At 39.3% G+C, this 22,466-nt stretch overlaps 1 long non-coding RNA gene across 3 annotated transcripts; it reads right to left on the bottom strand.

Moving 5' to 3' along the window:
• Positions 1-471: 471 nt before the first annotated feature.
• On the bottom strand, positions 472-22,259 carry LOC118144959 (uncharacterized). Of its 3 annotated transcripts, none has more exons than XR_004729939.3 (5): positions 22,144-22,259; positions 19,570-19,883; positions 16,950-16,988; positions 11,467-11,522; positions 472-1,920 (listed from the first exon to the last, which is right to left on the bottom strand). It is a non-coding gene; the product is annotated as an uncharacterized LOC118144959 (long non-coding RNA). The 3 variants fall into 3 exon arrangements; XR_013521725.1 differs by lacking the exon at positions 16,950-16,988 and adding an exon at positions 3,960-4,361; XR_004729938.3 differs by lacking the exon at positions 16,950-16,988.
• Between the last annotated feature and the right edge of the window lie 207 nt (positions 22,260-22,466).

The raw sequence follows: 22,466 nt of genomic DNA, 5'->3' as shown, positions 1-22,466 counted from the left end.
CCATATTCATGGCTTTTCTTTCTTGCATTAGGGACTGATGCATTGCACACACAAATGAGCCCAATCTATTTTAAGTGAGAAAAAGCTCCGACCCTCACCACCAATTACATCCTACCTCATCATTTTTTTTGTTCTAATATTTTTTTATTGCATTTTAGGTTTTGGGGTACATGCGCAGAACATGCAAGATAGTTGCATAGGTACATAATGGCAGTGTGATTTGCTGCCTTCCTCCCCTTCACCCACATCTGGCATTTCTCCCCATGCTATCCCTCCCCAGCTCCCCCCGCCCCACTGCCCCTCCCCTGTTCCCTCCAATAGACCCCAGTGTGTAGTGCTCCCCTCCCTGTGTCCATGTGTTCTCACTGTTCATCACCCGCCCATGAGTGTAATATTTACCAGTTATTTAGAACCTTCCGAGCATCTGTTCTTTCTGAAAGCATAAGCACCAATATGTGTAATTTGCTTCCCTTGTCATTCCAAAATCTTTAATGCATACAGTTCAGACATCCTATTTGTTTAATATGAGCAATGCCAACTTTATTTACTGTAATAAATGTGCTTCTTTATTCTTCTGGGAAGAAAAAGGGAAATTCAATGCAAAAGACACGTTTAAGGTACTCCAGTGTGTATGTAATACAGAGGCTGCTGCTGAAATACAATACAATGTCAGGAAATTCTGCAATCCCGTTTGGTTTTTGGTTGTGTTTTCATATTTTTCTTAAATATGGCATTGCTACAGTACAAAGGAGATGGACATATTTTAGTGTCTGGTACACAGTCTCTTCACTAACTTTGGAACTTTAAAAGTTGGCCACTTCTGATAGTGAGCGGGTTCAAGAAAACTGATATATGTGGTGAAATGCACTTTTGTAGTCCAGCTTTGTGTTTCAGAGCTGTTATAGAATCAGATCTTTAAAAAATGAATATCTACAACTATTCCAGCAGTTCTGGTATATAAAATATTTGCTGGTTTTGCATAGGAACTTCATAACCTGCATGATATTACTCATGTGTATTTGTGGGTTTTACTTCAGATGTGGAAAGGATGCCTTTTGGCAAAAATTCTTTTTCTTTTTCTTTTCAGAGGTTTTGTATTCAGCCCAAAAATCCCTAGCATCTGTTTTCTTAGGTTCATGGTCTCCTTTAAATTTTACATTTGTATTTCTATTTTTTTTTCAGTCAACTTCATGAATGTTTTGGAATGTCTTCTGTACAAATTCACTCCCCAGTGTTGCAGAGAAATTGTGCTTCTCTTTACCCTCTTCCAGTTGATTTTCTTTCTTGCTTGCTTTTTTTGAGACGGAGTCTCACTCTCATCTGGGCTGGAGTGCAGTGGCATGATCTCGGCTCATTGCAACCTCCACCTCGCAAGTTCAAATGATTCTCCTGACTCAGCCTCCCAAGTAGCTGGGATTACAGGCATATGCCACCATGCTCGACTAATTTTTGTAGTTTAATAGGGACAGGGTTTCACCATGTTGGCCAGGCTTGTCTTGAACTCCTGACTTCAAGTGATTTGCTCGGCTTGGCCTCCCAAAATGCTGGAATTACAGGCATGAGCCACAGTGCCTGGACATTGATTTTCTTTAAACAGATAGTCTAATAGCTTTGCCTGTGACATGTTTAGGCTTCTGAGTGCAGTCCCTGTGGTAAACAGTACAGTGTCTGAAATTCTACATATACATTGACTTCTGACCTCTTTGAAAATGTGATCTGTGAGAAGACCACACAGGCTTTCACATGCAAGATGGTTTCAAATTCAACATGGTTTCCTAGGAAATAACTTGAAGGAGTGTAATCATCACCATATCCTGATACCCCAGCAGAAAGATACATTACTTCCAGTAAGCTGCGACATTTCACCTCCACCTTTGGCAGTTCATTATATTGCCCATTTGTCCTCTTAGTAAATAATGTCTGTAAAAGTAGTTGAAATAGTTGAAAGGAATTTAATTTAAAATATGCTCACATGTATTCACCTAAGTACAAAGACACATAGTGTTTAAAAATAAGTAAACTCAGCCTTTTCTCCCTTGAAATGTATCAAATACTAAAGCTTTCTGTAGCATCTTGATCCTAAAAAGAACCACAGAAAGGCATTTAATCCATTCTCAAACATTTGGACAGACTAGCAGCATTATGCTAGTCTTCAACAAATGTAAGGAAGGCTTCTTGTTACAGTTTTGCTTTATTTATGGCACAATGTTTTTCTCTCTCTCAGTTGAATATATTCTGTTCAGAGTATTGGGTCAATGACAGGTCCCACTTAAAGGAGTAGTAAAGAAAAAGATTTGTCAGAATATGTGGTGACTCACATCTGTAATCCCAGCACTTTGGGAGGGCAAGGCAGGAGGATCACTTGAGCCTATGCATTCAAGACCAGCTTGGGCAACATAATGAGATCTTGTCTCTTAAAAAAAACAAAATTAGCTAGGTGTGGTGGCATGTCCCTATAGTCCCAGTTACTCAGGAGGCTGAAGTGAGAGGATTGCTTGAGCCCAGGATATAGAGTCTGCAATGAGCCATGACTGTGACACTGCACTTCATCCTGGGTGATAGATCAAGATCTTATCTCAAAAAAAAAAAAAGATCTGCTGGGACAAACTTAATGGAAACAATTACAATATTTTAATTTGGAAATTGTTCTTAGATCACACAATAAACAAGCAGACAACAACATGCAAATTATTATGAAATGATATAAGCATGGCTCTATAAATACATTCTAATGGTTTCAAAACCTGGCTATTGTTCTCTCTCTACCCTTCTAGAAGAACAGCTCAGAGATGGAGATTTCACAATTCCCTCCAACAGCTATGCATTGATCCCATTTGTGATAACCTGACATTATATTCATATCACAATGATCCAGACAGTGTTGCATATTTTAGGAATGGAAAAGACAAGTCATTTAGTATATAGTAATTATTTTCCTTCTTTGGGCCAACAAGTTGGGCAGGCCTATAGCTAAATCACAACTGTTGGGTGCATCTTATTGCAAATATTTTATTTTTGTCTGCCTGAATCATTTTATGGCTTTTCCATGTCCAAATGTAATTTAGCGCTTTCCTATAATCATGCTTTTTCCAACAAGCATACTTTTTGTGCTTGCAGTTTTCTACAATTTAATTGCTTGGTCATTCAGAAAATCTTTTACACTTTTAATGCAGATATTCTATTTATGTAGGGCCAATTTATTAACTTTGGTAATATTTGTTGTTGATGCTATTTTGTGAAAACATTACAATTTTGTTTTTTTGTTTTGTTTTGTTTTGAGATAGAGTCTCGCTCTGTCCCCCAAGTTGGAGTACAGTGGCGTGATCTTGGCTTACTGTAACCTCTGCCTCCCAGGTTCAAATGATTCTTCTGCCTTAGCCTCCCGAGTAGATGGGATTACAGGTGTGCACCACCATGCCCAGCTAATTTTTGTATTTTTAGTGGAGATGGTGTTTCACCCTCTTAGCTAGGCTGGCCTTGAACTTCTGGCCTCAAGTGATCCACCTGCCACAGCCTCGCATAGTGTTGGGATTACGAATTCTTGAGCCACTGTGCTCGGTCAAAACACTGCATTTCTTTTCTAAAGGGAGTCTAATCTATTCCTTTCATTTTAGAGTTGAAAAATCTGAGCCTAGAGAAACTAAGTGAGCTTTTCAAGGTTAATAGGTACTGGGGTAGTTGACAGAGTTGAGACTAGACCCTGAATCCTCCAGCGCTTTTACTTTTCTTTCTGGGGGGAAGAATTTTTCAGCACCTTGTGTGTTTTGTCACCGGGCTTACAAAAATCTTACCAGTAACTTAAATGAGTAACCAGTTTCTCTTCTGATTAAGATTATATCAATAGTTTTCTAATGACTGAAAACTTAGTACAAGGGAGGCTTTCTCCTACTTGAAAGTAGGGACAGTATTTTCCAGACTCACACTTCTAGAAGCCACTGAAAAAGAAGCAACATACTTACATTTAGATGGGTATGGTGATGGGCCATCTAACTTGCTAGTAATCAGTTTGTACCTGTACTTGGAATAGCTATGTTCAGATTCGATTTTCTTTTTCCTGAGAACATCAATAATACAAAGCAACTTTCATCCATCTCCCTGCTTAAATCTTGTTAGAACTTTGGGAGGCCAAGGTGGAAGGATTGCTCGAGTTCAAGAATTTGATACCAGCCTGGGTAACATAGTGAGATCTCATCTCTACAAAAAATAAAAAATTAGCTGGGTGGTGGTCCTCCCTGTAGTCCCAGATACTCAGGATGTTGAGGTGGGAGGCTGAGGCAGGAGGATTGCTTAAAACCAGGAATTTAAGGCTGCAGGAAGCCATGATCGTGCCACTGCACTCTGGCATAGGCAACAGTAAGACCCTGTCTCAAAAAAAAAAAAAAAAAAAATCTCATTAGAAAGAATTTCAGAAAAAAGGAATCCAAATAACTCATACTGAAGAATTCAAATTGCATCTGCAAAGTAGGTATTATAGAACATACTCTTCTAAGCCATCACTGCCAAAACTTACATTTTTGTTTGTGAAAGTAGTTCATTTAAGAAAGGCTTTCATTTTGATTAGTATATCAAAAACAAACTAGCAGGCAAATTAAGAAAGAATGAGGGGTTCCGGGTGCAGTGGTTTAGGCCTGTAATCCCAGCACTTTGGGAGGCTGAGGTGGGTGAATCACCTGAGGTCAGAAGTTCGAGACCAGGCTGGCCAACATGGTGAAATTCTATCTCTGCTAAAAATGCAAAAAAATAGGTGTGGTGGTGGGCACCTATAATCCCAGCTACTCTGAAGGCTGATGCAGGAGAATTGCTTAAACCTTGGAGGCAGAGGTTGCAGTGAGCTGAAGCTGAAGTCACACCATTGCACAACAGAGCGATACTCTGTCTCAAACAAACAAGAAATGAAACAACTAGGGGAACAACCAGTAAAACCACCTACATGATATAAATGGGATACCATTGCCAGAATCTATGTGGTTAACAGGCAGGATAGGGCTCTCTGACCAATCCATGTGCTAACCATGGTACATGTTTTTTCTTCCAAACAGAATCTGAATTAAAGCTCTCAAAAAGCAGACATTTTACTTGAGGGTGGGAGTGTCACAGACTAGTGATCCAGATTAATTTATAGTTAGATTAACAAGGTTGTGATCATCTTAGAAAGCAGGAATAAGTCTCTAATAGGTTTGGATTCATCTTTAGGCTGTTCAGGTATAGGTGGGATGGGTTAGAACTGTGTTTCCCAAACTTAAGTCATTGGCCTATTACTTTTATCGTTTTTGCCACTTCTGATCATATATCACTTTTTTACATTTATGTCATATTTTTTTTAAGATGATTTAATTTGAAACCTAAATACATTTGTTTTTTTTTAAAAAAAGACTTTATCACTCCTGTAAACAGGAAACCAGCATCACCTGCTATAAATAGATAGTAATTGTGTGCTGGGTGAGGTGGCTCATGTCTGTAAGACCAGCACTTTGGGAAGCTGAGGTGGGAGGATTGCTTGAGCCCAGAAGTATGAGACCAGCCTGGGAAGCATAGCAAGACCTCATCTCTACGAAAAATAAAAAATTAGCTGGGTGTGGTACTGTATTCCTGCAGTTCCAGCTACTTGAGAGGTTGAGGTAGGAGGATTGCTTGAGTCTGGGAGTTAGAGCTGCAGTGAGTTGTGATAGCACCACTGCACTCAGCCTGGGCAACGCTATTTCAAAAAATAAAATAAATGGTAATTGTGAAAATAAAGAAAATAAAAACCAACATTATTATTTTTTGGTTAAATACCATCATCTCAGAAGACTGTGATCCCAAATCTGCTATCTTTTGGCTGAAAACTAGAATAAACACCAGAAGAGTGTTAAATATGTGCTAACATCAAACTAAGACCTTTCTCTTGAGGTAATCAGAAGAACTGAAGAAAACCTGAAAAAGGAAAAACCTGCCTCTGGCATGTCGTCTCCTGCCGTTCTCCGCTGCCTCATCCCACACTAGCTCCTGGGCCCTTCATGCTGTTCTCTTCCATCAGATCATTAAGTTCACTCCTATCTCAGTACCTTCACACTTGCGGTTCCCTCCTACTGCATAGATAAGTTTTTCCCTAGATCCTTACAGAGTTCCATCACTCGCTTGCCTCTACTCAAATGTTGCTTTTTCTTTCTTTTCTTTTTTTGAGATGGAGTCTCACTCTGTTGACCAGGCCGCAGTGCAGTAGCATGATCTCTGCTCACTGAAACCTCTGCCTCTTGGGTTCAAGTGATTCTCCTGCCTCAGCCTTCCAAGTAGCTGGGATTACAGGCACCTGCCACCAGGCCCAGCTAATTTTTGTATTTTTAGTAGAGACAGGCTTTCACCATATTGGCCAGGCAGATCTCAAACTTCTGACCTCAGGTGATAGACCCTCCTCAGCCTACCAAAGTGCTGGGATTACAGGTGTGAGCCACTGTGCCCAGCCGAATGTCTTTTTCTGATAGGTGTTCCCTGACTGACCAGAGTCAGTAAAATAGCTCTTCATTCATTCATTCATTCATTCATTCATTCATTCAGGGTGAACTTCCATTGCAGTCTATTTGGCTTCCTTATCTGACCCTGTTCCTTTGTGAATGGCTGGATTCTCTTTGCCTTTATGCAGCCAACCAAAAATTACAATTTATTCTTCTTTTGTTAGCTAAATAATATTGTTTGGTTTATATGTAGGGTTAATTTTTATTTAAAAAACATGTATGCATAAAAATTACAGAAGAATATACCAAACACCTTAAGCGTATAATCTTCAGGTAATAGGAATTGTGATGATCTTTATTTCCTCTGTTATACTTTTCTGTACTGATTGATTTTATTCCCAGTAAAATCAACTTAAGATCATAAAATCTGTTTTTTGTAATCATAAAAATAGTGCTAGTTCCATTATTATAGAAAAAAATTAGTGCAGTTCAACATAAATTCTCAGGATATTATACTAGAGAGCCAGTAAGAATAAGGGCAAAGAAGAGATCGAGACCATCCTGGTCAACATGGTGAAACCCCGTCTCTACTAAAAATACAAAAAGTTAGCTGGGCATGGTGGCACATGCCTGTAATCCCAGCTACTCAGGAGGCTGAGGCAGGAGAATTGCCTGAACCCAGGAGGTGGAGGTTGCGGTGAGCCGAGATTGCGCCACTGCACTACAGCCTGGGTAACAACAGCGAATCTCCGTCTCAAAAAAAAAAAAAAAAAAAAAAAGAATAAGGGCAAAGAAACAAGTGTTTAGGTGAGTAAATTAGATGATGAGAGAGAACCTAGTCTACAAAGTTACCATTTAGATCCTTAACTCCAGGAAGCTATTTCATAAATGGTTTTCTTTGGTCATACAAGGTGACCATGGGTCACATAAGGTCATGTTAAAATAACAAATCAGGGTTTCTGTCTGACTGATGGTGGGTCAGATATATTTCCCTCCCAGGAAAGAAAATCTTTTTTTTTTTTTTTTTTTTTGAGATGTAGTCTTGCTCTGTAGCCAGGCTGGAGTGCAGTGGTGCAATCTTGGCTTACTGCAACCTCTGCCTCCCGGGTTCAAGCAATTCTCCTGCCTCAGCCTCTCGAGTAGCTGGGACTACAGGCGCGTGCCACCATGCCCAGCTAATTTTTGTATTTTTAGTAGAGACGGGTTTCACCATGTTGGTCAGGATGGTCTCGATCTCCTGACCTTGTGGTCCACCTGCCTCGGCCTCCCAAAGTGCTGGGAATACAGGTGTGAGCCACTGTGCCTGGCTGAAAGAAAAATCATTCTACAGTGTTAATAACCTTGTCAAGTCTGTAGCAATGAACACTTCTTCTTCCTCCACCCAGCCCCCTAACCCCAAATTCTGCTTGGAGCAATATAGAGCAGCCTAATGATCTAAACAAAATTAAGATCAGTTAAATTAATTCCATTTTCCCAATTAAGAATTTATTTTGCATTTAAGAAATTGAACCATAGCCCTGTGTATATTTTTAATGCAAGCAAATATTAGTGAAGCAAATTTGTCATCTTCTTTTGTGTGTTTTAGACAAATTTGTTTATGCTCAGTGAAATGATAGTTTTTATGGCAATTTCTCCTTTTCCCAGCAAAGAATGCTTAATCTCCTTTCTGAAAATGATTCAATTTGGGCAGCAAATCCTACGTTGAAAATTCTTCCCAGATCTCATATTATATAACTGAACAGATGGCATTCGCATGGCTTTGCTATGTCAGGCTGCAATCACAGGACATCCTGAGGAAGCAGCTCAGAAGCCTTCCTGAGGAGAGCGGGAAGATCCCGTGAGTGAGCAGGCACGTGTGGCTGTGGGATTGGGTGAATAACTGTGCTCTGACTCAGCTTCCCGTCTTCACAGCCCAGGAGCAAATTCCTCAGGATCCCGATAGAGTACAAATAATCCTGCAGAAACTAGTTGTACATTTGATTGAATCAGAAAAATAAATCTTTCCAATGGAAGAAAACAAAGTTTCTCTGGGAATGTCATAGAGGGAGATTGATTTGGTTTGTGGCAACGTTTGGAATGCCAGAGGCAGAGGGACAACGCATTGGATGTGCTCTAATTCTACCTTGGGCTTGCAGCGTGAGGGGGCAAAACTGGGAAGAATATATCACTTCACAGAGAATATATCAAACTTCACAGAGTTTGCAGCTTATTGGGAGAGAAAGAATCACTCACTCAGTCAGCAAATACATGAACAAACACACACACGAGAGTGATAAGGACCAAGAAGAAGAAGAAAAATAATGCCAGGAAGGGGGATACAGAGATGTGTGTATAAAATTTTAGATAGAAATCCTCTTTTAAAAAAGATGTCATTTGAGTAAAGAAGACCTAAAGGAAATGAGAGAGAAAACCATGTATGGCAGTGAGAAGAAACAGCAAGTGCAAACGCCCTGAGCAAGGGAAATGCCTGGAGTGTCCAGGTTCCCATACAAATCCCAGTGCTGCTAAAGCAGACCACACGAGGGAAGAACTGTGCACGATGAGGGTTGAAAGCCAATGTGAGGTCAGATCATACAGAGTCTTTAAGTTCATAGCCTGGAATTGCCTTTCCTTCTGAGTGAGATGGAGAAATCATTAGGAGGGTTTGGAGCAGACAAAGGACATGCTTTGGATTTTTGTTTACCAGGATCAGTCTTTGTAGGAAATAGACTGCGAGGCAGCAAGGGCAGAGGCAAGGGGCAGGGTAGTGAGGGACAGGGAAGAATCATCTAGAAGGCTACTGAGATAATCCAGGTGAGAGAGGAAGGTGGATTGTACCAGGATGGTGGCAGTCTAAGCAGCAAGAAGTAGGTAGATTCTGGATATATTTTGAAGGTAGAATCAACATGTCTGGTTAATGGATTAGATGCATTGTATAAGAAAAAAAAAGAGGAGTTTAGGGTTATTCCAAGGTTTGGGGACTACACAACTGGAAGGACAGTGTAGGTCTAATTAGAAGGAGGATAATGTGGGAAGGGCACATTTGGAGGATATCAGAACATCCATTTGGAATTTATCATGTTTGAGATGTCTATTAGACATCCACGTGGAGATGCTGAGTGGGCAATTGAATGTACAAACCTGATGTGCCAAGGAGAGATTTGGGCTGAAAATAGAAATTAGAGAGCCATCAGTGTAGACATGACATTTAAAGCTATGAGGCTTGACGAGCTCACCGAGAGATTAATAATGCATACAGAAACCAAGAAAATATTCAAAGAGTGATGTTCTGTCTGGAATGCTGCTGGTAAGTACAATGAGGCAAGCAAACCATTGGATTTAGCCATATGCAAGTCATCATTGATCTTTATAAGAGCAGCTCTTTAGAACCTAGGGCAAAAGATTTGCTGGACTGGGTTCAAGAGAGAATGCCGACATTGGACACAGTGAGCAAAGATACTCCATTCAAAGACATTTACTTTACAGGGAAGAGGAGAAACGGTGGTAGTTGGATGGAAAGATGGGATCAGGAGAGGATTTTTAAACTTTTTAAATTGAAGTACAATATATATGATAAAGATGCTTACTGCTTGTTTGTTGTTCTATAATTTTCACAACCAAACACACCCAAGTAACTAGTACTCATTTCAAGAAATATAATATTGCTATCCCCAAGCAGTCTCGAGCCTGCTCCCTCTCAGTAACTGTCCCCACCCAAGGGCAACAGCTATCTTGAACTGACTTCTAAAACCCAATTCATGTTCCTACTTTTGTAATTTGCATAAGTGAAATCATACAGTTCATGCTCTTCTGCATCTGGCTTCTTTGCCTGTATGTTACATTTGTAATATTCATCTATATTATTGCCTATAGTTATGGTTTGATCATTCTTATTGCTATATAATAATCTATTGTGTGAATATACCAAGATTTATTGATCCCTTCTACTGTTGCTAGGCAAATAGATATTTTCCAGTTTTACAAATAGTGCTTCTATGAGCATTCCAGTACATGTCTTTTGGTGAGCATATGTATACATTTTCTTTTTCTTTTGATACAGAGTCTTGCTCTGTCACCAGCTTGGAGTGTGGTGGCATGATCTTGGCTCACTGCAACCTCTGCCTCCCAGGTTCAAGTGATTCTCCTGTCTCAGCCTCCCAAGTAGCTGGGACTATAGGCACATGCCACCACACCTGGCTAATTTTTTTTTTTTTTTTTTTTGAGACGGAGTTTCACTCTTGTTACCCAGGCTGGAGTGCAATGGCACAATCTCGGCTCACCGCAACCTCCGCCTCCTGGGTTCAGGCAATTCTCCTGCCTCAGCCTCCTGAGTAGCTGGGATTACAGGCACATGCCACCATGCCCAGCTAATTTTTTGTATCTTTAGTAGAGACGGGGTTTCACCATTTGACCAGGATGGTCTCGATCTCTTGACCTTGTGATACGCCCACCTTGGCCTTCCAAAGTTCTGGGATTACAGGCATGAGTCACTGTGCCCGGCCATGTATACATTTTATTGGGTATATTTCTGTGAGTGGAATTGCTGAGGCATAGAGAATGCATATGTTCAGGTTTAGTTTTCCAAAATGGCTATATCAATTTATGCTCCCACCAGCACTGTAAGAGAGACTTTATCCGTAATAGGGGTGATATTATAATATCTTCATCTGTGACTCCTTTGTCTTATACTTTAATTTTTTTGATAATTAATGGAGTGAAGAACAGTAGTGACTACTAGGCCCCCTCAAAATTTTAAGGATGAGACTACTGCTCATAGGGTTGTTGTGAGGACTGACCAACTATAAAGGACCTGGCATCATCCTGGCCCAGCATATGTATCCAGCATATGTTAGTTGTTGCTCTGATTTTTGCAGTCACCCTCTCAGCCTTGTCTACAGGCGGGGGTCAAGGTAAAGCAGTGATAATGCAGGTTCCTTCTCCTCCAAATCCCACTCATCCATCCAATTTGCTTTACAACATGGGAAAGGGTGAGCACTCAGGATGCATCATTGACCATACTGCAGGACCAAGAATAACAACACAGAAGCTCACATACCCCACTTCGTAACTTTCTCTGCATCTTCCTGTCAGACCAGGCATTTCATCAGGTTCCTGGAGGGGTTAAATGACAGTTGTGTGTTTGACTTCATCATAAATCATCTAATAAATCATCTATAGAAAAAGCATACTCTGGAGATGGTTTATGCCGCCATTGAACTCTAATAGTAGAAATCCTAAGGAGGGCTGGTTTGGATGTAATTCCTTTCCATTTGCCACTATCTGGAGATATTTATTGTTTATTTAACAAATAAATTAAATATACTTCTGCATTAAAAATTTCTTTCCTTATAGCTATGTCCATCCAAAAGGAGCATATGTGACTAAAATCATCATAATATCCAAGGAGATGAACTGATATTTACAGGATTGTGTCTGATTATATCTTTTAGTCTCACTTCAAAAAATAATTAATGGAGTTGGTGAAAATCAATATCATTCAGTGATGTAATCTAAGTAAATCCAAAATAGTCTCTCTCTCCAGATACACACACACAGACACACACACTTCTCTATAGTATGTCACATCCAAGATACCATATTACATTAGTTGTTGTGTCTCTTCATGGCTGTGACAATTTTTCAGATTTACCTTGTTTTGAGAAATACTCATCAAATATCTTGCAGATTGTTCCTTAATTGGTATTTGTCTGATTATTTTTTTGCATGATGAGATTGGATTATGGGTTTTTAGGTAGTATATATATGATACATATATATTACAGGGAAGTATATATACTATACATATATATTACAGAGAAGTGTATATATATATATATTATATATATATATATATATATATATATATATATTAGAACAGTTTTAAACTTACAAAAAATTATAAAGATAGTAAAGGGTTTCCACGTACTCCATATCCAGTTTCTCCTATTATTAACAATATATATTTGTTATCATTAGTGAATCAACACCTGTATATTATTAAACAAGTCTATACTTTATTCAGATTTCCTTTGTATTTATCTAATGTCCTTCTTCTTATTTTTACTATTTTTTTTTTTTGAGACAGAGCTTTGCTCTTGTCACTCAGGCTGGAGTGCAATGGCGCAATCTTGGCTCACTGCAACCTCCACCTCCCAGTTCAAGCAATTCTCCTGCCTCAGCCTTCTGAGTAGCTGGGATTACAGGTGCCTGCCACCACACCCAGCCAATTTTTGTATTTTTAGTAGAGGCAATTTTTAGTTACCATGTTGGCCAGGCTGGTCTCGAACTCTTGACCTCAGGTGAACCATGTGCCTCAACCAAAGTGCTGGTAATACACCCCTAATGCCCTTCTATTTCAGAATCCCATCCAGGATACCATATTACATTCGTTGTTGTGTCTCCTCATGGCTGTGACAATTTTTCAGATTTACCTTGTTTTCTGAGGAATACTCATCAAATATTTTGTAGATTGCTCTTTAATTGGTATTTGTCTGATTTTTTTGCATGATTAGACTGGATTATGGGTTTTTGGGTAGAAAATCACAAAGATAAAGAGACTTTTTGTTGCCTTGTTCAAGGGTACATTCCGTCAACATGAGTTATTACTGTTGATATTGATCTTGATCGCTTGGCTCAGGTAATTTGTCATGTTCTTCACTGTAAAGTTAAACCACGTCTATACGGCACCCTTTGGAAGGAAGTCACTACATATAGCCCACATCAAAGGAGTAGGGGGTTATGTTCTACCTCTGTGAGTGTAGAATATCTACAGAAATTATTTGGAATTCTTCTGCATAGGAGATTTGTCACTTTTCCATGATTTATTTATTCAATGATTCATTTATTAGTGTGAACTCATAGTTATTACATACTTTGGGTTATAGTCTGATATTGCATTATTTTGTGGTTCAGATTGTTTCAGGTTTGGCCAGGAGGAGCTCTTGTTGAAGTTGGCTCCTATACCCCTTTGAGATCCTCCTATCGTGTGTGAGTGTGTGTGTGTGTGTGTGTGTGTGTGTGTTAGATACTTACTTTCTGGCACTAAAAGATGCTCCAGGGCCAACTTGTACATATGCTAACCCAACTTAGAATCAGCAGTTTCTCCAAGGAGCTCTAGTTTCCTTTACTGGAGAGCAGTATTAAAACCAATATCTGGGCACTAGAAGTTCTCCTTACTACTGGGGTATTGCTGGTTTCTAGGCTCTCTTAGCTGACAGAACAAGGAAATATGTATACTAAGCTCTGTATATATGTACAAATATCTATAAATACTTCTATATGTAACCATAGGTATCTATGTTAAGCTAAACGTGAGTGAATTTATACCGATAGCCTCAACTGTAATTCATTACCACATGGACCAGTCTAGCCTATTCCTGTTGCTTGTCTGTGAACTCCATGAGAAATCTGGCTGCCACCATCCACCATGCATTTACTTAATTATTTAGTCTGGTATACATGTAGAGCAGTATCAGAATTGTTAACTTCAAACCTTATGGGAAACAACTTTATTAAGTGCAGTTTTTTTTTTTTTTGAGATGGAGTTTCACTCTTGTTACCCAGGCTGGAGTGCAATGGCGCGATCTCGGCTCACCGCAACCTCCGCCTCCTGGGTTCAGGCAATTCTCCTGCCTCAGCCTCCTGAGTAGCTGGGATTCAGGCACGTGCCACCATGCCCAGCTAATTTTTTGTATTTTTAGTAGAGATGGGGTCTCACCATGTTGACCAAGATGGTCTCGATCTCTTGACATCTTGAGATCCACGTGCCTGGGCCTCCCTAAGTGCTGGGATTACAGGCTTGAGCCACCACGCCCGGCCTTATGTGCAGTTTTATCTCCTTTGATCATACAGACTCCTCTCATTTCCAAAATAGCTTAGGACAGCATCTTTTCCTCCCACCTCCTTCAGTGAAGTTGCTTTATAGATTTTTAATACAGTTAGATTGTTTTGTCAGTGCAGTCAATTCTAGGACCCTTGACCTTCTAAATGATCTTTAAAATGTGCATACATTAATGTTTACTCTATATGCAGTATCATGAATCCACAATTACAGTATTATGCAGAGTTTTACCACTCTAAGAAATTCCTCCTGCTTAACCTATTTGACCCTTCCTCCTCTTGCCCTGCTCCTTTGAAATCAATGCATTTTTTTTACTGTCTCCATAGTTTTGCCTTTTCCAGAATGCCATATAATTGTAAACATAAAGTATATAGCCTTTCAGATGGGTTTTTTCACCTGGAGCTATGCATTTAAGATTCGTTCATGTCTTTTTTATTTTATTTTATTTATTTAATTTTTGAGACGGAGTCTCACTCTGTTGCCAGGCTGAAGTGCAATGGCACATTCTTGGCTCACTGCAACCTCTGCCTCCCGGGTTCAAGCGATTCTCCTGCCTCAGCCTCCTGAGTAGCTGGGACTACAGGCACATGTTACTATGCCCAGCTAATTTTTATATTTTCAGTAGAGTCGGGGTTTCACCATGTTGGCCAGAATGGTCTCAATCTCTGGACCTCATAATCTGCCCTCCTTGGCTTCCTAAAGTGCTGGGATTATAGTAGCACATGACATGAATGAGCCATCATGCCCGGCCCATTCATGTCATTTTTGATTTGGCAGCTCATTTAGTTTTACTATCAAACAATATTCTGTCATCTGACTGTACCACAGTTTATTTTCCAATTCACCTATTAAAGGACATCTTAGTTGCTTGCAGTTTTTGGCCATTATGAATACAGCTGCTATAAATATTGGTTTGCAGGCTCTTGTGTGGATGTAAACCTCAAATCAGTTGGATAAATACCTGAAAGTTCAAATGCTGAATCATATGGTAAGATTGTGTTTAGCTTATCTGCCCTATTTAGCTAGCATATGCCACTCCTGAAAATCAGGTGGTGACCACCCTTACAATCATCAACAGCCATCACCATCCATTATTTCACTATTTCTTCCACCCTCAATACAATTTCAGTACATAAATACATCTATTGAGTGTCCCTCCTATATAATAATAATCATTCTTTATACTTTTCAAAGTCCTTTAACATGCGTTATCACAACGCCTCCAAAATAGCAGTGTAGGAGCCAACCTGTTCCAGGCAGAATCCTTGCTCTGATCCTAACCTATGGCCTGACACAGGGAAAGTATCTAAATCTTTTCACCTGTAAAAGGGGATACTATAGCACCTATCTCAACCTACCTGTACATGTTGGGAATATTTAATGAGTGTTTAGAGCAGTGCCACTTCTTGGACCAAGTCACGCTGCTCTTTGAAGTCTCAGCCAAGATTAGGATGCGAATCTTTTGATTTCTATTCCTATGCTTCTTCCACTAGAAATGAGATTATGCCCCCAGCCTCTTTCCCCTGCAACCTAGGCCAACATGTGAGCCTTAGTGACATCAAAGCAACTTATCTAACAATCAATTTAGGAAAGGCTCTGGTAATTTTTGTGCACATGCATGTTAGGGGAGGGATCTGTTGATAGTCAAGTAGGATGATCCAATCATCATTGACAGAAATAGTCTTATCTTTAATGAATAAAAAGAACAACAGACTTCGTTTTAATGTCTAGGATCGATCAATGGGCTAAGTACTGAAATAGTTTAAAACTTCATGAATTGAACTGCATGAACATGAATGTGTGCATTAAACTCTATGGACACGAAATGAATCTGTTCAAAAACAAGTTTGGGCAGTTAACATCTGGTATGTAGTGTTTTCAGAGTAAGGTTTAATTATTTTAAGAGGTTTTAAAACTCTGTATCCTGGCCAGAGAATGCTTATCTGCTTTATGCTAGTTTTTACCTGCAGAGTTTTTGTCTCTGTGACATCATATATTTATTTGCTGCTGTATTTTAGAATGCATTGCACAACAGTGGGAACTGATCTAAGAAGGTTAGTCATACTCTGGCAGTCACTGAGCATGCTGGCAATTGCTGAGAAAGTTTGAAGAATGCTATTTCAGAATACACCATAGCTCATCCTATATGGTCAAGTTGACTTTTTATGAACATTTGGTTGCTTATGTAAACAGTGAAAGTAAAAAATTCCTCAAGGACTGACAAGCAAGATTAATATTGTGTTTACAAAATAAGAGAACACAAAATATCTACAATGCTTTCACACCCACACGCACACATGCACACATATATACACACACATGTGTGCACAAACACACCTTTGTTGCAACCTGTTCGTTCTGGGTTAGAGGTATGTGTGGGACGTGACTGGAACTATCAATGAGGATCATCAGGATTTCAAATAATTTGCAATGATTGATATCAGTTATAAAAATGCTGAATTATCCAACTGATCATGGCTATAGTATAGTTTGGAAACCATTTCTAAATAAAATTATATTCTAGTCACAACAATTAATAATATAAATTTATAGAGAAATTTAAATATACAAACATTTTGAGTAAATGCTAATTGTGACCTAATGCCTTCAGTAGAGAAGAATAAGTAAATTCATCTAGTGTTCTGTTTATAACTCTAATCAAAAAATAGTTCTCTATTAGTTGAATCAAATGTTTGTACCTTGATTATGGGTGTCAGAGCTTAGAGGTCTTTACTGATCTACCAAGAAAGAAAAAAAAAAGGAAGAAATGCAGCATTTATTTGTCCATGAGTTCACTTCTTTCTGCAAATATTCAGCATTTACTATGTATCTGGCATTGAACTTGGTCTGAAGAACAGACAACCTGATGGTGTTTGGAGAACTGAAATAGTTATACTGCAACTGATCTAACACGTTCTTGTTTAAAGTTGAAGACTGAGGCAAATTAAAACAGCCAAACAGTTTTGGTGAGTTTTACCTATGTACTCTCGTTATGTCCAATACACCTTGCACTAAACTTTTTTTGTCATTTCTTCCTATTTTCTAACCACTATTAGCTAAAACCCCAACAGATATATGGTCTATAATTGACCAACTTAATTGCATATAAATGCAAATGATCCTAATCCATTCACTTCAACTACATAAGTACAATGTAAGTGAAATAAGTGTGTCATTTAAAAATGAGGTACTATAAGACAGGGCAAGGGAAATAAAGAAAATGAGATCTGAGGTTAAAAATTTTCATTTAAAAACATCAAAACTGAACCCAGAAATGACAACAACAGAAGCAGACAGACATTCTTTAGAACCTCTTTCTACTGTCTATTTCCTGAAATGGGTTTTCTCTAGTTTATTTCACTTTGTATCACAGATGACTATTTGGTTTAATGTGTCTAATTCCTCTGCAATTAGATTTGCAGAACATATTATTTCATCTTAATAAGAAAAATTTTGAATCACAGCCAAATTGCTGTAGGACAAGCAGATTTTGTTTTCTTACAATTTCATTAGTAAAAAAAAAATGAGGGTACCAATATTGAAATGTCACAAATATGGAATTTGAAGTCAAACATCTGTGTTCCCTTAAAGGAGAATATCTTTTCTGAAGCTTGGGAGCCTCCATTAGTGAACAAATTACTTTGCAATGAAAAAAAATCCCATCAGTTTTGTTGAAATTTTTTTGTTTTATTGTGGGTTTATTTCATTAATAAAAATAGAAAAAATGCATACAATAATAGAAGAATAAGAAAGAAGACAATTACTCGAGACTCTACTAGGCAAGTGATTCTGATGTGCTTCACTGAACACATGATGTAACCTGAGCCCATGTCCCTGGCTTGACAGAGCATCTGTTTTCTCACAGATGCCTGAAAAACACCCAGCTCCTCTGGATGCTGGGGCGCATTTCTGAGCATTGCACTACCTTTAGCAAAGAGTGCAAGCATGTGTTCTCTTTGTAAGGGATGGAAGGATCTAGGCAGTTGAGTTGTACATATCTTCTACATCCTTCTATGTATATATATTCTTCTACCCAAAAGAAAAGTCACACTCAATTCACGGTCGATGGCTGTACAAACAACAGGAAATACCACCTCTACTACTGCAAAAAAGCAAGTGAAGAACTGGTATTTCTTATTTAGATATATTGTAGTAGTAAAAGAGCACATACCAGTATAAAGGAAGGGGCATCTGTTTTCTTAGTTCTGGGGATTGCTATGTTTAATAACTTCAGAGGAACACTGATAAAGCGGAAGGCGTGTGCATGTCTGTTTTCTCTCCTATTGCATTCATAGCCCTGGCAAACAGCACTCAGTGGATACTCATATAAATATTTGTTGAGTGAATGAAAAGAGAACAACTAGAACTGTGATGCATTTCTAAAACAGGACTAAAACAGGCCATGTGGTTAAAGGAAATGAAGATACTTAGTCAGAGAGGAGGAGATTCAGGGAGCACAATAGTTCTCTTTGTATTTGAAATAAATTTTCATGTAGAGGAAGAGCTAGACTCAATCTGAGTGACCTACGGAACAAAATAAGCGACTGTATAAAGAGGAACATGCAATTAGAGCTGCCCCAAATGGAAGTGGAACCGCTATAATAACTCTTGTTAAGTCCTGGCCGTTCTAATTCTTACCTAGTTTCCACACCTTCCTGTCACCCATTGCTCATTCATTCACCCATTAAAAAATGCGTATTTACATGGGTGAACACTTATCTCCAAACTCATCAAATTGTTTACATTAAATATGTACAGCTTTTGTCTGACAATTGTACCTCAATAAAGTAGTTTTAAAAATCACCACCACCACCAAAAGTCCCCATGAAAATACATATTGATAAAATGCAATTTAAAAATATATATGTATATAAGGAAAATACATATTGAGCATCTTCAACATGCAGGTACTCTATCAGGTTCTGGGGAAATAACCATGAACCCAACAAACACGGCCTCTTTTCTCATTCAGTTTATAAGCTGGTGAAGGAAACAGACAAGACAGTGAGACAAATCCTTTATAAATGATCATGCAACTTTGGTGTAATTAAAGTCAGTGGCTTAAACCAAAGTTGCATGATCATTTGTAAAGGAGAGCAAAAAGGGAAATCCTGAATCATGGAAGGGCTAGACAGGATGATCGCACTGTCTTTCCAGCTTTTGAGATTCCTAGGATTCTATGCTTTCTCACTGCATTCTCATCTCAGTAAGTGGTCCCATGTTGACACCCAGAAGTCATCATGCTCACTCTCCTCCTCATCTCCTACTCTCAAGTCACTATTCAGTCTTAATCATTCTAGTTCTAGTTCCCACACTCACATCACAAGGTTGTCCTCATGGTGGCTGGATGACACCTCCTGAGTCCACATTTCCAGTCTAGTATTGTGCAAATGATAGAGTGCAGTACTCCGTGAGGTCCTAATGTACTTGGTTTGCTGATCGTAGGTTGAGAAATAAGATTCTTCTTATTGGGTTGAATGATGGTCCCCACAAAGATATATCCATGTCCAAATCCCTGGAATCTGTGAATGCAATCTTATTTGGACAAAGTCTTCGTAGATGTAATTAAGGACCTTGAGATGAGATCTTGCTGGATTCCCCAGTGGGCCTTAACTCCAGTCCCAAGTGTCCTTCTAAGAGACAGAAAAGCAGACAACAAACACACAGAGGAGAAGGTAATATAAAGATGGAGTGAGTCAGAGAATGAAAAGATGTGGGCACGAGTCAAGGAAGCAAAGGACTCGCAACAGCCACCAGAGGCTTGAAGAGGCAAGGAAGGATTCTCCCCTATAGCCTCCAGGAGGAGTATGGTGAAAGCTTGATTTCAGACTTCTGGCTTCTATAATGCTGAGAGAATAATTTTTCTGTTGTTTTAAGCCACTTTGTTTGTGATAATTTGTTTAGAAGCCCTAGAAAACTAACCCATTATGTTTCCTACCATCCAATACATATAGTTCTTCACAGTGCTTTCAGGGGGATCTTCCTAAACCTGAATCTGAGCAACTTATACCCCTGCTTTAAACCCATTATCTCTCTGCAACCTGTAGGCAGCACTCTCTTTCCTTGCTATGATGCTGTGAAAGACTGTTCACTTGTATGACACACTTCCCTGGGGGACACAGGTGATGCTCAACTCATAGCATGATGGCGTCAATGCCTCTGTCCCTCCCACTCAAGAATTCATCTGAGAATGGAACTGAGATGAAACTTTTACAGGGATAGAGACTTGAATTTAATTTAAACAAAATAAAAACAGAAAAGAAACCATCTTCAGTCTGCTCCTGCCATTAGGTTAGTTGGAACACACCTCCATGGATCGTGCTCCACTGACTGCCTGGCATCACCTGCTGCCTGCCTTCCTCTCCAGCTCCCTCCCTGAGCACATTTTGCCTCAGCGGTGCGGACTTGCACTCAGTGCCTAGGACACAGCACAGTCATTTGGGCCTTTTTGCCTTTGCACATCCTGTTCCTTTTGCTTGGAATGCCCTTCCCACACTTAGCCACCTCACAGACTCCTATTCATCTCATAAAGCCAAATTCGTATTCTGTGGAAGCCTTTTTGCCCACTTAGGTTTTGGTCATTCCCTTTCTTATGCAACGATCTTACTGTTTGTAAAATATAAAGTTTTACTTTATTATGCCATATTGTAATTATTTATGTATCCATTTCTTCGAAGCCCAGGCCATATTCGGCTCATTTTATTCAGCCTTAAAGGAAAGAAAAAAAGGAAATCCTGCCATTTGCCACAACATGGATGGATGTAGAGGACATGCTGAGTGAAATAAGCCAGACACAGAAAGAAAAATATTGTATGAACTCACGAATATGTGGATTATTTTAAAAATGAGGTCTTATATACAGAAACAGTAAGTAAAATAATGGTTACTATGGGCAAGGCAAGTGGGGGGAATGGGGCAATAGAGATCAAAGGATACAAAGTAGCAGATATAAACAGGTATAGGAGATCTAATGTATAACATGAGGGCTATAGTTAATAAAACTTGCATTAGGGGGCAGGTGTGGGGCTCACCCAGCACTCTAAGAGGCCGAAGTGGGCAGATACTTGAGACTAGGAGTTCCAGACCAGCCTGGCTAACATGGTGAAACCTAGTCTCTACTAAAAATACAGAAATTAGCCCGTCTGCAATCCCAGCTACTTGAGAGGCTGAGGCACAAGAATCATTTGAACCTGGGAGGTGAGGTTGCAGTGAGCTGAGATCACACCACTGCACTCCAGCCTGGGCAACTGAGTGCGACTCTGTCTCAACAAACAAACAAATAAATAAGAAACTTGTATTAGGGATTTTTGTAAATAAGTGTTTTTTAGCTGCTCTTGTCACGTACACAAAAGTAATTCTGTGAGATGATAGATAGGTTAATCTGTTTTATCAGAGCACAACTTTCCTGTCTATGTGTTCCATAACATCACGTTATAAATCTCAAATATATACAAGAAAATTTATTTTTTAAAAAATGAATAAACTCATCTTGGTATTCTGAGTGCTTAGCATATAGAAGAAACTCATCACCATTCTATTATTGAATGATATTGATCCAGAATTTATGCTCTGGAATTGGTGAGCATGTTTGAAGGTTGTGATACTTCTTCTGTGATAAAAATAACATAAATATTAATATTTAATGAAAGCTTTCATGATTTTAGGAGAGAGGTTTGTGAGAGGTTGTAGAGAAGGTGGCAAAAATGCATTCATTCCTTAGGAAACTCAGTTATTAGGCAGCACGCTGGGTTTCATAGAATAGATTTGAGAACTAGGAACGTAATGATCTCCTTCATCCAGTTCTGGTGACAAAATTGAAAGGGGATATTATTATCCACAAGGAGAAACACAAGTAGTCTTGAGAACAAGACAGCATTTTGTCTTCACTTTCACCTGCAGATGTGTCCTGGACCCTGGTCCTTCTAAGTCGCCACTGCTGATACCTCTTCATGCAGCTTTCTCAGCCCTGCCAGCACAGTCCCTTTTCTTCAGCAACAGAGAAGGATACTGCGGCTCCGGGTTCCTTTGGGAATGAATGTTTGGAATAAAAGTAACGTCACAATACCATTTCCACAAGTGCTCTACGTGGCTTTAAAGAAAGCCTCTTGGTAAAAGTGTTTCCATCCCTGTCCCGAAGCTGGGATTCTGCGTGAGCTATTTTCGGCCTTGTTTCCAGTTGCCGCTGGCCAGTGGCAGGATTTCACACTCAGCTGCCA

This window comes from Callithrix jacchus, chromosome 8, assembly GCF_049354715.1.
Source record: "Callithrix jacchus isolate 240 chromosome 8, calJac240_pri, whole genome shotgun sequence".
Taxonomy (NCBI): domain Eukaryota; kingdom Metazoa; phylum Chordata; class Mammalia; order Primates; family Cebidae; genus Callithrix; species Callithrix jacchus.
The sequence above is the reverse complement of the archived record's forward strand: the minus strand, read 5'-3'. Positions and strand labels throughout refer to the sequence as shown.